The sequence below is a fragment of the Trichomycterus rosablanca genome, chromosome 15, assembly GCF_030014385.1.
Source record: "Trichomycterus rosablanca isolate fTriRos1 chromosome 15, fTriRos1.hap1, whole genome shotgun sequence".
NCBI classification, from domain to species: domain Eukaryota; kingdom Metazoa; phylum Chordata; class Actinopteri; order Siluriformes; family Trichomycteridae; genus Trichomycterus; species Trichomycterus rosablanca.
Genome location: NC_086002.1, coordinates 29,664,129 through 29,677,090, shown reverse-complemented (window position 1 = coordinate 29,677,090; position 12,962 = coordinate 29,664,129). Strand labels below are relative to the sequence as shown.

Below are 12,962 nucleotides of genomic sequence, written 5' to 3'. Positions count from 1 at the left end.
TCATCACATCCTAGCATAATTGTTCACTAGCTTACCTGAGATTAGATCCTAAACTAGCAGCACCTGAGTTTCTGGTGCTGAACCTGCTGTAGTAATTTATTATGGGTGAAGAAAAATGTGATTTAGCTTTAAAAGAACTCATAGCTGCTATTTTCATCTTCTCAATGTTCTTCTATACAGGAATATAATTAATTTGTGAGGATTAGCTTTTTATTTTTTAGACATTTACAGACGAGAGAGCAACGTTCTTTAGCTACAAGCTAGTAACCTGTTTATATTAATCTCTGATCAATTCATCAAGAGTAAGAGCACCAGAAAACATCTACTGCTGGTTCAGGATCCTGAGACTTGGCGATTTTAACCAGAAATCATCAGTTCTTGTGGTTCATTTAGCAACTTAGCTTAGACTTAGCTGGCAGTTTAATGTTCTAAAATTAATTTGTGGAACTAAATCAGGTTCTTCATGAACACAAAGGTTTATACATACTGACTCATTGACTCAGTTACAAATGCACGTTGGGCAGAAGGTTTTGCTGAGATCAAACTCGTTTACCTGACTTGGTCGTGTTCATGTGGTTTGTGTGGGAAGATATAAAATATCAAGGTTGTCAAGCTTATATGTATATTTTATTATTTGTGTTAATTGTATTTATTTAAAAACATTATTGTTAGAATTAACATATATTAAACATTATTATTTGATATTTATCCTTAAATAATTGTTTGGCCACATTGGAAAAAACTTTTACATCATAACTTAGCATTTACATCACATTAACTCAAAATAATAATTGAACCTAGGAGCTCAGGAGCTGTGTTGCAGTGCAGTACTCATTCTACCAGCTGCTCCACCCATCATCCTGATATATTCGAAGTTTGGTGGTGATCAACCTCATTTGTTCAGGTTACTGTTAGCAAGCTAAGCTAAGACTGCTAACAATAAAAAAACACCACTAAAACATTTGATAATCTGATTTCTCCTCCCGTCTGGTTAAGAAGTATCATTAATTAAAATAGAACTGAAATCCCAGGTTCCAATTCTAAATGATCTACCAGCTAACAAAGATCTACTGAAGATTCCACATTTAAACTCTGAAAACCTTGTGGAATCCATTTTAAGTCTGAAATCATATTTTTAAACTCATGTTGGAATGATTGTTGATTCAGAATCATCAATTCAACTGCTTTCACTTTCATCTGCAATGCAGTCTGGGTAATATTATCAGATCTGCTACTTGGGTTCTACCTACTGGTGCACGATGGCGTCTTTCATTTCTCTAATTGATCTGATTATTTCTCTCCAGGTTTTGGGAGTGTAATCTAACAGAGGAAAGTTGTGAAGTTCTGTCCTCAGTTCTGTCCTCAGATACTGGAGTAAGATCTTCACTTTTTCACTGTAGATACTGAAGATTTGTTTCAAATGTATTTAACCAATTAATAAAAAAGAAAAACAAATATATTTCTTCATGAAATTATGATTCTGTGTTTGTGATTGATGGCAAAATATTTATACTGATACTGTGTCTGATTGATCTGATTATGTCTCTCCAGGTTGTGGGGTTGTAATCTAACAGAGAAAAGTTGTGAAGTTCTGTCCTCAGTTCTCAGTTTAAACTCCTCCAGTCTGAAACATCTGAGCCTGAGTAACAATGACCTAAAGGATTCAGGAGTGAAGCTGCTCTCTGCTGGACTGGGGAATCCACACTGTAAACTGAAGATACTGAAGTAAGATCTTCACTTTTACACTGTAGATACAGAAGATCATTAATACAGAAACTGTTATTGATGTGTGTAGGAGTTTGATATTTTACTCATTTTTACCACTATATAACACTTTATCATTAATATAATAGAATAGTTTTACATGTTAAAAGTTTCTCAGTAATGTCTGGTTGTGGATCTGAATGGAGATGGAGGAGGAGGTGGGAGAAGATGATGTATGATTTTTATTAAATGATTTTCTTCTGCAGGTTGAGGACCTGCAGTATTACAGATGACGGTTTTACTGCTCTGGCTTCAGCTCTGAAATCAAATTCATCATCACGTCTGACAGAACTGAATCTGAACGGCAATGATCCAGGAGAATCAGGAGTAAAACTGCTCAAAGATCTATGGGTGGATCCACAATGTAACCTAAAGGAACTATAGTAAGTTACTGTTGCTTTATACACAGACACATTCAAACACACACATGTACACATTACACACACATGCAGTGGTATGTCTGTCTTATTGTGTAATCAGAACTGCTCATTAGCAGAACTTCATCTGTATCAGGGTTCTTCAGTGAACAATGAATCATGTAAAATGTTCTATTATTGTTCCAGCTGGTGTGTGTGTGTGTGCTGGTGTTTTTACTGGTTCTGATTGTGTCGAGTCTGATAGGTGACAGCTTCTGATTCTAATACACTTAGAATTATTTGAGAAGAGCAGTGGAGATAAACATCATCTACTCTTCACACTGGGATTCTACATGGTGACACTGTTCAGCTTCTTACTGCTCAAATCTGTAAACATACTTTCTGTATAACTGTGTGCTCCTCTTATGATATCACTTCTTATACACATCTCCTCCTTCTATACATTAGTACTGAAACAGTGAGATTGTAGCAGCTTTATTACAATTTTTCATATCAGTAAATAAAATTAGTTAGTCTGAGCTGTATTGTGACTTTAGCAATTGAGGGCAACAATAGAAGAAGAAGAGGAGAGTGTGTCAGAGGTGGTGGATGAAGAGGAAGATGAGGATGACCAAGAACAAAAGCAGTCATATCAAATACTGTATTATGTGTAAAGCAACACATGTATACAACAACATGAGGTCTGTCATGATGTGTCATATTTAAACTAAAACCCATGGAGAGGCCCTATGAATGAAGCTGGATTTAGTCTCACAAAGAGGTGGAGAAGAGGTCGCAACATATCTGGTTAAGGTACTGGACTAGTAAGCAGAAGGTTGCAGGTTCAAACCCCACCACTGCCAGGTTGCCACTGTTGGGTCTTTGAGCAAGGCCCTTAACCCTCAGTTGCTTAGACTGTATACTGTAAGTTGCTTTGGATAAAAGCGTCTGCTTATTGCTGAAAATGTAAAATGTATGTGCGGCCATCAACAGCAATGTAGTTCTGCATCACCATGTTACATTAGGAACCTACAACACAGAACATCTAAAATTTCTGGATGGTCTACAAGACGCTTTGCTTGGACTTGAGTGGGGGATCCTGAGCTGAAAAAGCATCCTGTGTACATTGACAGTGTGAGCTTTCACCATTGTCAAAACATATGTGAGTGATTTATCAATAACCTTCGTTTCATAAATCTAAGCCTTCCACCATACTCTCTCTTCCTAAACTCATTTATGGAATTCTTCTCAGCATACCCAGGAAATTTTACTCCAGCCAGTGGATGCAACATGTGATGACATTAGAGTGGAATCTTTTCAAGCCTGGATTCTGCATGCAAAAGCATTTTTTTCTAGATAGGGAAAATAGTGCCTGTGATGTAGGTGAAGTCCTGTGGCCTGACCCAGCCCAGAGACATGATTCTGAGGCAGAATAAATGATTGACTTTGCCAACTGTATATACAATAAAGAAATATATTGCAGTTCATATACTGTATTTTCTTTCCAGAAAGATTTTTGGTTTTGCTATGATAAAAACAGTGTTTTGTAATGTTTTATGTAGTGTGTAATGACTGTTGTGTAGTGTTTCTGCATTGGCTGGATTTATGTGTCATTTGATGGCAGTGTTTGGGTTTTAAGCAAAGATAAAATAGTTGATTGTTTGATTTTGCAAGTCCGAGGTTTTGTGAAAGTAGCTTATATTCTCAGTACAGTAGAGACGGAGCTGCACTTCCTCACCCAATGCACCAAGTACCACGACATTCGGGCACAATTCTTCTCCAAATTTAACATCATCCCCAAATTCAACTCCCTCCCAAACCCCAACAATCTGCCCCACCTACTGGAGGAGCACAGAGAGAGCTGCACACTAGCAGCACTCTATACACACCTGCCACCAGGTGAGGGACAGTGGGTAACCATGTCTCACACACACACTTTTGTTTTTATTACTACCCAAATTTAGTTCATGTCACTGTTAATTTTTATTGCTTAACTGTTATTACCCTTTGCACTGTTTTTCTTACATTTTAGAGTCATAGAGCCATCATAGAGTCCATCGTCACCACATCCATCACAGTGTGGGGCAGCGCTATCACAAAACATGACACCAAGAGACTGCAGCGCATCATCAAGTCTGCAGAGAGGACCATCGGTGTAAAGCTGCCCACACTGCTGGACCTGCATGCCTCCAGAACCAGGAAGCGTGCAGAGAAAATCATCACTGACCCGTTTCACCCTGGTCATCACCTGTTTCGGTGCCTTCCATCAGGCCGACGCTTCAGCCACATGAAGACCCGAACGACCAGGCTACAGAGAAGCTTTTATCCAAACTCCATTACGCTCATGAACAATTGAACACTACTGTACTGTTAATACTCGGGACACTTGCACATCAAAAACTACCTATTTCATTTATGTAATGGCATACACAGGATTTTCACCTTTACTTCCATTTCATATTTATATATTTTTATATTTTCTATAGTTTTTATATTGCACAAAACTGCACCTTTTTAAAATTACAATGTAAATTGCACATGCTAAATGTTTACAATGTTTTCTATGTTTACAGGTATGAATGTGTGTGTTAGAGAGAGAGTGAGCTGTGTGAATAAGATTGTCTGTATTGTATTTTTCGTGCACTGCAAGCATCTGTGTAACCAAAAACAAATTCCTTGTATGTGTGAGCATACTTGGCCAATAAAGCCCGATTCTGATTCTGATTCTGATTTTATATGTATATCTGTAATTTTTCTATATTGTATATTTTCTATTACTTTAATTGTTTGTTGTTGTTTTTTTATTTTACTTTTTTGTTTATTTTTTATTATTATATTTAATATAATAATAAATATGTAACTAAGCTTTGGCAATACAAATGTCCATATTTTGTAATGCCAATAAAGCTACATTTGAGTTTGAGTAACAAGTTGTGCCGTGCCTGCAAGCTGGGAATAGTGCAAGAATAAATCATGGCCAACAGCTGATCAAGACCCTTCGTCTCGGGTATTCTTACAACTAAACATGTAAAAGCTGTGTAGTTGTATTTGAGTGCATGCGTAGCTCTATCAAAAAAAGATTATCATACTAAATATAAGACATACCAGACATAATTGTTTAGTTGCAATAATAAGAGATTTACCTGAATGATGTCCAATAAAGTTTAAAACTGCAAGATAGCATGTTATTATTTCATATGGAGGGTTATCTACTAAATTCACAGAAAATTTTGCATAATTTTAACAAAAAGTCAGTTACACTAGATTTATTGCAGTATAATTGCTAGGACCGCCTCATATTGCATATTATGCCTCATATTTCATATGATATGTGAATGAAAAGCCTTAAATCACAAAACACAAGAATTTCACAAGAAAACGCTTATTTCACAGTCCTTTTTTTAATTTAGGTTCTCACTGAACGAAAGGGGTGCGTGCACGTGCAGCTTCAACTTTAGCACGGGCCCTGGCTGCCGCCCTGCTAGCTGAGGAGGATTTAGAGGAGGTGGACGAGGTGGAAGACTGTGATTTTGTTTTGTGTGCAGCGTCCTTCTCTGTGACGCCATGATCCATGATAGTTGTTCCAATCCAACTTCACTAGTATATGACATCATAAATTACTCTTCCAAAGATGGATAAGAGGTGGATGTGGAGGCTTTTTGCGTGCACGATGCTTTCGTTCTCTTAATGCTGTTGTGCACGCCGTGAAGACGCTTTTTTACGATTCTGCCCTCAGTGTGTGTCTGTACACAAAACGACAGATAGCTAACAAAGTTCCAAGTAAAAATCAGAAGCTGGAGTAAAGTTAAATGCTCTTTACTGTTGTCTTCATTTCTCAAGAAAATTTTTTGTAAAACTGAAATGATACAGAAAGGAAGCTCCAGTTAAACTGTTGAATGCTATTCAGAGAACATTCACAAGCATAATATTGTAAATAACAGCTACCAAATTATACCATACAAATGCCATATTCAAATGATATGCATGTAACTGTACATAACTTATAAATAGTGCAAATAACTGTCAGTCATTGTTAGTTTGACACTGGCAACATTTCCATATAAACGTATTTCAATGTAACATATCAACAGCATTACACTAACACTTGTGTAATATTACAGTTAAATGTAAACATAAATATATGATTTTCCTGGTCACACCATGAACTATAACCTGGTAACCCATCAACTCACCAACAATAACTGGAATTAAACAAGAAAATGACAAATTACTGTAAAACACCAGTAGAGGGAGGAAAAGTACCATAAATAAAGAAAGGTTCTAACAAGACATGACAATTGTATTTATTTTTTTCACGTGAAGGCTGTTCAATCTTATTTACACGAATAAAAGTATCATTTTGATTACTGTCTAATTCTGTATGTCCAACTGTTTAAAAATTAAAAATCCCATCCAGTGTAGAGTTAGATACGTACTCGCGACTATTGAACTCAGAAAGTGGGAGATTTGGAGGAGCAGTTAAAGGTAGCTTTAAAACCGGTTCGGTTGAAGTGAAAGTAAAAGCTGGATTTGGATTTAGTGTGGAGGAGAGAAAATCACGGTGAGTATCTGAATATAAAATATAATATGTGAATGTTATAAATCTGTACTTAATGCAGAAGTTTTAAGTATTGATTTTTTTTATTTCTGATGTGTTTTGTAAGGGGCACTGCCTGAAAATACAGCTCATTTTGATCCTGTCCCACACCAACACGGATGTTTTCCAAACGAACACGTTTTTAGAAAACGGAAATCTAGACTAATCTGGTTTTAAAACACCTTTTAGGATAAATCATTCTAAAATCTGCTTCCTTTTCAAATACTAATAACAGAAACACAATAATATACATAAAACTAAAACATGCATGAAAACTTCACATCAAGAGTTTAAACTTTTAAGAAGCTGCTATGTCAGTGAAGACACCATGTTACGGTTGGGGTCGTAGCCCACCAAGGACCAGGAAGGGGGAACCCAAAAGGCGAGTGCACAAATAACCAAAACCCAAACGTAGAAACACAACGTTTTAATAAACAATATAAAATGAAAGCAAAACAACAACCAAAAGGAAAACCGAAACAAGAGGGGAGCGGCAGGAGCGGTACTGGTAGCGCCGGGGAACTGCAGGGCGGACAGGTGACCAGGAGCGATGAACCGGGATGCAGGGAACGAACGATGAGTAGTGGAGCCGGAGTGCAGGACACAGGTGGAGAACGGATGCAGAAGGATGGCAGGAACGCAGGAAGACCAGGAACAGGGGAACCAGAAAACAGGAAGCTGTAGGAACGCAGGAGAACCAGGAGCGGCGGAACCAGGAGCGGGGAGATGGTCTAGGGAGCGATGAAAAACAAGATGCGTTAGGAGAGGAAGGTAACAGAAGCAAACTCACGTTACTAGACACGATGAACGGCCGTCTGTGTACCGTATGGCAAGCAGACAATCTGGCGAGGAATGCAGGAAAAGCCGGCGTTTAAATGCAGGAGTTGATGAGATGAGGAATGAGGCGCAGGTGTGTGTGGAGTCCGCCCTCCAGCGATCTATTGGCTGGTTACCGCAGCAACCTCCGAAAACAGTACCGCTCCAGGCCGCTAGGGGGAGCAGGGAGCAAAACGGGAAAACAAACGCAAACCACCACCAAGAACAAAAGCGATCGGGGGAAACTAAAGAAAACCGAGAAAAACAAAATACAACCCGGAATAAAAACAAAACGCTGGGAAACCCTGAAAATAAAAGGTAAGTGCTGGCGGATCCTAACACACCATAAAAGAGGAAGGGTTGTTCATGGGTCCGTTGTGGATTCCTATCAGAGTAAACTTTCAGTTTATTACAGGGAGGGTTGAGTTTATATAGAGGAGATAAGATGTGTACATGAGAATGTGAGTCTATGTTTAAGCTTACTTGCTGGAACCAAAGATAATTATTTACAAGCAGAACCAAGATAATGGTTTGGGGTGTTGGGGTTATTTAACATTCAGAGGGGGAGACAGGTTCTGTGGTTTACAATTACTGAAAGGTCAGAGAAGAAGGACAAGTTACCAAAAGTTTATGGACACCTTGACATTTTACCACACCCCACACCTATTTGAGCAGTGCTGACACAGAATGAGAACCTTTTGACTATTGACTGTTTTTTCTAGCATTCGTGGCACAAATACTAATGAAAGATCTGGTGCAGAGACCAAGGCTGATTTTAGCTTCATAAAAGCACTTGTGTGTACAACAGGGTGTTGTCCAGGTATCCCTTTAAGCAGATCAGATAGTGGTTGTAAAATAGCAGCATAAGATTCTACACAGGGGCTACAGTAGTTGTATAGACCTAAGAAAGCTCACAATTTTTGCACTGTAGTTATGGTTAGAGTTATGTTTAGTACCTTGCTTGCCATGTCTACAGCATAATTTGTATGTGATTAAGTCCCATTTCCCTTGGGTGTTTAAATTCATTGAATAGTTTGTCCAGTGTAATTGAACCTACAGGGATATGGCTGATCTCTACTTCTCTACTTCACCTCCTCTTTTCTGTAATTACATAAACACAGCAAAATGTGAGTTTAGATGAACTAAACCAACTGCTAGTTAAGCTAGCTGTCTGATCACTTTGTCATGTACCTGGAGGTGTTAATCTCAACTGAAACTTTCAGGTACCCTTGTGCTTTTTTATATAGTTTATTTATTTATTGGTTTTACCCTTACTTCAGTGTGATGGAGGGTACGAGACCAGATTCACCTGAACCCAGCTGTGTCTCCATGAAGAGCGACCAGTCAATGGGACAACCACTTAACTTTAAAGATGGAGGATGTTCTCCTGATCTGAGGTCAGTATAATATCATGGTATGTTAGTGCATTAGGGTTTCAGTATGGGCTGATGATTCCTCATCAGAACTAAGTAACGTTTAAAAAAATACTTTTTTTAAAAATTATTAATAAAGAGTGACTGGTTAGTGGAGCATCCAAACCAATTTAGAGATTCTTTATTTCATATTTCAACCTCTACACATTCATTGTAGTTCTTTTATGTTCGGTTGTACCTATACCCCAGTGTGATTGAGGGTGGGAGACCAGATTCACCTGAACCCAGCTGTGTCTCCATGAAGAGCGACTGGTCAATGCATCACCCATTTCACTTTAAAGATGGAGGATGTTCTCCTGATCTGAGGTCAGTATAATATCATGTTCTAGTGCCTCCAGTTCAAACTCATTAAACTTACTTAACTAATCAATTCATTTAGACTTTTCTAATTAGCTAGGAAATATTTCAATAACTGGATGATGGAACATGCTAGTGTTCAGTACTGCTGTGTATATTTATTGATGTTGTATAATAAAGACTGAAAAGCTGCACAATTCCTTATTTTCTTTTATTTACAGAGCACAAAAGAAGAAATTAACTGTTACTTACAGAGATCAGTTGGAATCCATATTTAAGGTATGTATGTATGTGCAGGGGTTGGACAAAATAACTGAAACACCTGTCATTTTAGTGTGGGAGGTTTCATGGCTAAATTGGACCAGTCTGGTGGCCAATCTTCATTAATTGCACATTGCACCAGTAAGAGCAGAGTGTGAAGGTTCAAATAGCAGGGTAAGAGCACAGTTTTGCTCAAAATATTGCAATGCACACAACATTATGGGTGACATACCAGAGTTCAAAAGAGGACAAATTGTTGGTGCACGTCTTGCTGGCGCATCTGTGACCAAGACAGCAAGTCTTTGTGATGTATCAAGAGCCACGGTATCCAGGGTAATGTCAGCATACCACCAAGAAGGACAAACCACATCCAACAGGATTAACTGTGGACGCAAGAGGAAGCTGTCTGAAAGGGATGTTCGGGTGCTAACCCGGATCGTATCCAAAAAACATAAAACCACGGCTGCCCAAATCACGGCAGAATTAAATGTGCACCTCGACTCTCCTGTTTCCACCAGAACTGTCCGTCGGGAGCTCCACAGGGTCAATATACACGGCCGGGCTGCTATAGCCAAACCTTTGGTCACTCGTGCCGATGCCAAACGTCGGTTTCAATGGTGCAAGGAGCGCAAATCTTGGGCTGTGGACAATGTGAAACATGTATTGTTCTCTGATGAGTCCACCTTTACTGTTTTCCCCACATCCGGGAGAGTTACGGTGTGGAGAAGCCCCAAAGAAGCGTACCACCCAGACTGTTGCATGCCCAGAGTGAAGCATGGGGGTGGATCAGTGATGGTTTGGGCTGCCATATCATGGCATTCCCTTGGCCCAATACTTGTGCTAGATGGGCGCGTCACTGCCAAGGACTACCGAACCATTCTGGAGGACCATGTGCATCCAATGGCGGTGCCGTGTATCAGGATGACAATGCACCAATACACACAGCAAGACTGGTGAAAGATTGGTTTGATGAACATGAAAGTGAAGTTGAACATCTCCCATGGCCTGCACAGTTACCAGATCTAAATATTATTGAGCCACTTTGGGGTGTTTTGGAGAAGCGAGTCAGGAAACGTTTTCCTCCACCAGCATCACGTAGTGACCTGGCCACTATCCTGCAAGAAGAATGGCTTAAAATCCCTCTGACCACTGTGCAGGACTTGTATATGTCATTTCCAAGACGAATTGACGCTGTATTGGCCACAAAAGGAGGCCCTACACCATACTAATAAATTATTGTGGTCTAAAACCAGGTGTTTCAGTTATTTTGTCCAACCCCTGTATGTGTGTAATAATAATGATGCTTGTCTAGTTGTCTGTAGGTAAAATGAATACTGTAAGGGATCTTATGTTGATTTTGAATTCTGGACCCTCCTTAGATGTTGTTCTGGTTCTTACGTATGTGTTTTATATGGGGTTAATGGGACTCACAACAACTAGTTTCAGTATAATGTTAGAACTACATCATTCATTATATGGTCACGTCACTCATCTTTAATTACCTAATGCCACTTATTGTGATGATCTATTCCTCTAAATTCCTCAACAGGAACTGGAGCTCAAAGTCATCAACATGTTAAAGAATGAGCTAAACAAGTTCAAAAAGCTCCTGAATGAAGATTACCCAGCATGCTCTAAGCAGGAGGTGAAGGACAAGGAAGGTCTGAGTAGTTTCAGAGAGGGGGCGCTAAAGATCACACTGAATGTTCTGAAGATCATGAACCAGACAGACCTCGCTAACACCCTGCAGAGGAGTAAGAGATCTAAATACCTAAATTATTTACTTCTTTACCATTAGATTTTTTTTTTTACATATTCATCTTGGTTCAAGAATCATCTTGGCTTTTGATTGGCCATTAAAATCTATTATATAATGTTTTATGAGCACCAGGTACTTACTATATTAGATGAGAACACTCGCTGGTGTTTTTGCTTTGTTTTGTTTTTCCTTTGTTTTTCCTTTTGCGGGTCTTTTGGACTCTCCTGTATTGACGGACTTGTCTTTCTATTTTCAATTTGCAAGCTGAAACTTGCTTGTGATAATGCCTGTTGACATTCATGCTTTTCACCTGCACGAGCCCTCTTCTCCTACACTGTGACTGCATCTGTGGTGAGTGTATTTCTACTCCCTTGCTTTGTTGCTGTTGCCAGTTTGTTCTGTGGTAAGCTATAGCATTTCTGCTTGGTGCAGTGAGTTTTTGTTGGCTAACATGTGTGGTCTGAGCATCTGTTATGTCTACGGCCGGTGTCCAGAGTTTTTGTTTTCGGCATAGAGTTGTGCTGTGCATTTTAAATTTTTTTGTTTTTATGCTTTGGCAATGTTTAAATACTCACGGTCTAAACTTAAACACCTCGACTGCCATGCACGCTTGGATTCTGCATCATAAAATCTCCGCCGGTCACTTGGAACTGGACGTCCACGTTACATCCACCGTTTAAAAAGTGGACCCTCATTTAGTTATGGCTATGATGGCTCTGATGCGTGGATCCCGACTATATGGACATATAATCGTCCTCGCCGGTGTGACACTAAAGCCATCCGTGGAGTAAATCATGGCCATCTTCGTCCACTTTCAAAACTGGTTGAAACTTCCCTCCCAAGCTGTCGCTGTTTTAACCTCACCCATCTTAACGCACGATCCATAACTAATAAAGCCTCGTTAATCAATGACCTCATCATCCAGAAAAAAGTGGATATGTTTTTTCTTTCTGAAACCTGGCAACAACCTGCTGACTATTTACATTTAAACATGCTGACACCCCCAGGCTACAGTTATCTCTCAAACCCTGACTGAAAGGGAGAGGAGGTGGTCTGGCTGTGGTTCATCATTCTGGTTTGACAGTTAAAGAACTTTCACTATTCAATACCACAACCTTTGAATATATTGCTTTAAAGATTGTCTCCTCCTCATCTTTACTGCTTCTGTTAGTTTATCGCCCTCTCAAACCTGCTACAAACTTCTTGTCTGAACTTAATGAACTTCTTACAATCATCTCATCTCTTTGCTCTGCCATAATAGTGCTGGGTGACTTTAATATCCATGTTGATACTAAATGCTCTTTTACATCTGTTTATTTCAGTTTTAGAGTGTTTTAACCTGTTGCAGCATGTTGACTTTCCAACTCACCCTCATGGTCATACTCTTGATTTACTTTGCTCTACTGGTTTGAATGATATCTCTGTCTCTGGTTCAGTTTCTGGTATTTCTGACCATAAGCTCATTGAATGTAGTTTCCACACTTCTACTCCTTCCCCTTGTGAAAATTTCCTGTTGTCTATCGTGATATTAGGTCTGTCAATCTTAATCTGTTTGCTGCTTCTCTTAAGTCTTCAGTCCTGTCTGATTTACATAACCTACCATCCCCTGAGTGTGGTTTCCCTTTATAATGACACTATCTCTGGACCACTTAATGATTTTGCCCCTTTTAAGAACAGAC

General features: G+C 39.1%; 1 long non-coding RNA gene and 1 pseudogene across 1 annotated transcript; both read left to right on the top strand.

The window, feature by feature from the left end:
• The first annotated feature begins 1,336 nt into the window (after nt 1–1,336).
• LOC134329155 (uncharacterized) lies at nt 1,337–4,611 on the top strand. The gene is made up of 4 exons (XR_010014810.1): nt 1,337–1,374; nt 1,552–1,725; nt 1,971–2,147; nt 4,153–4,611. It is a non-coding gene; the product is annotated as an uncharacterized LOC134329155 (long non-coding RNA).
• Nucleotides 4,612–7,765: 3,154 nt separating this feature from the next.
• The window catches only part of LOC134328698 (NACHT, LRR and PYD domains-containing protein 12-like), a 228,595-nt pseudogene continuing 223,398 nt past the window's right edge, over nt 7,766–12,962 (top strand).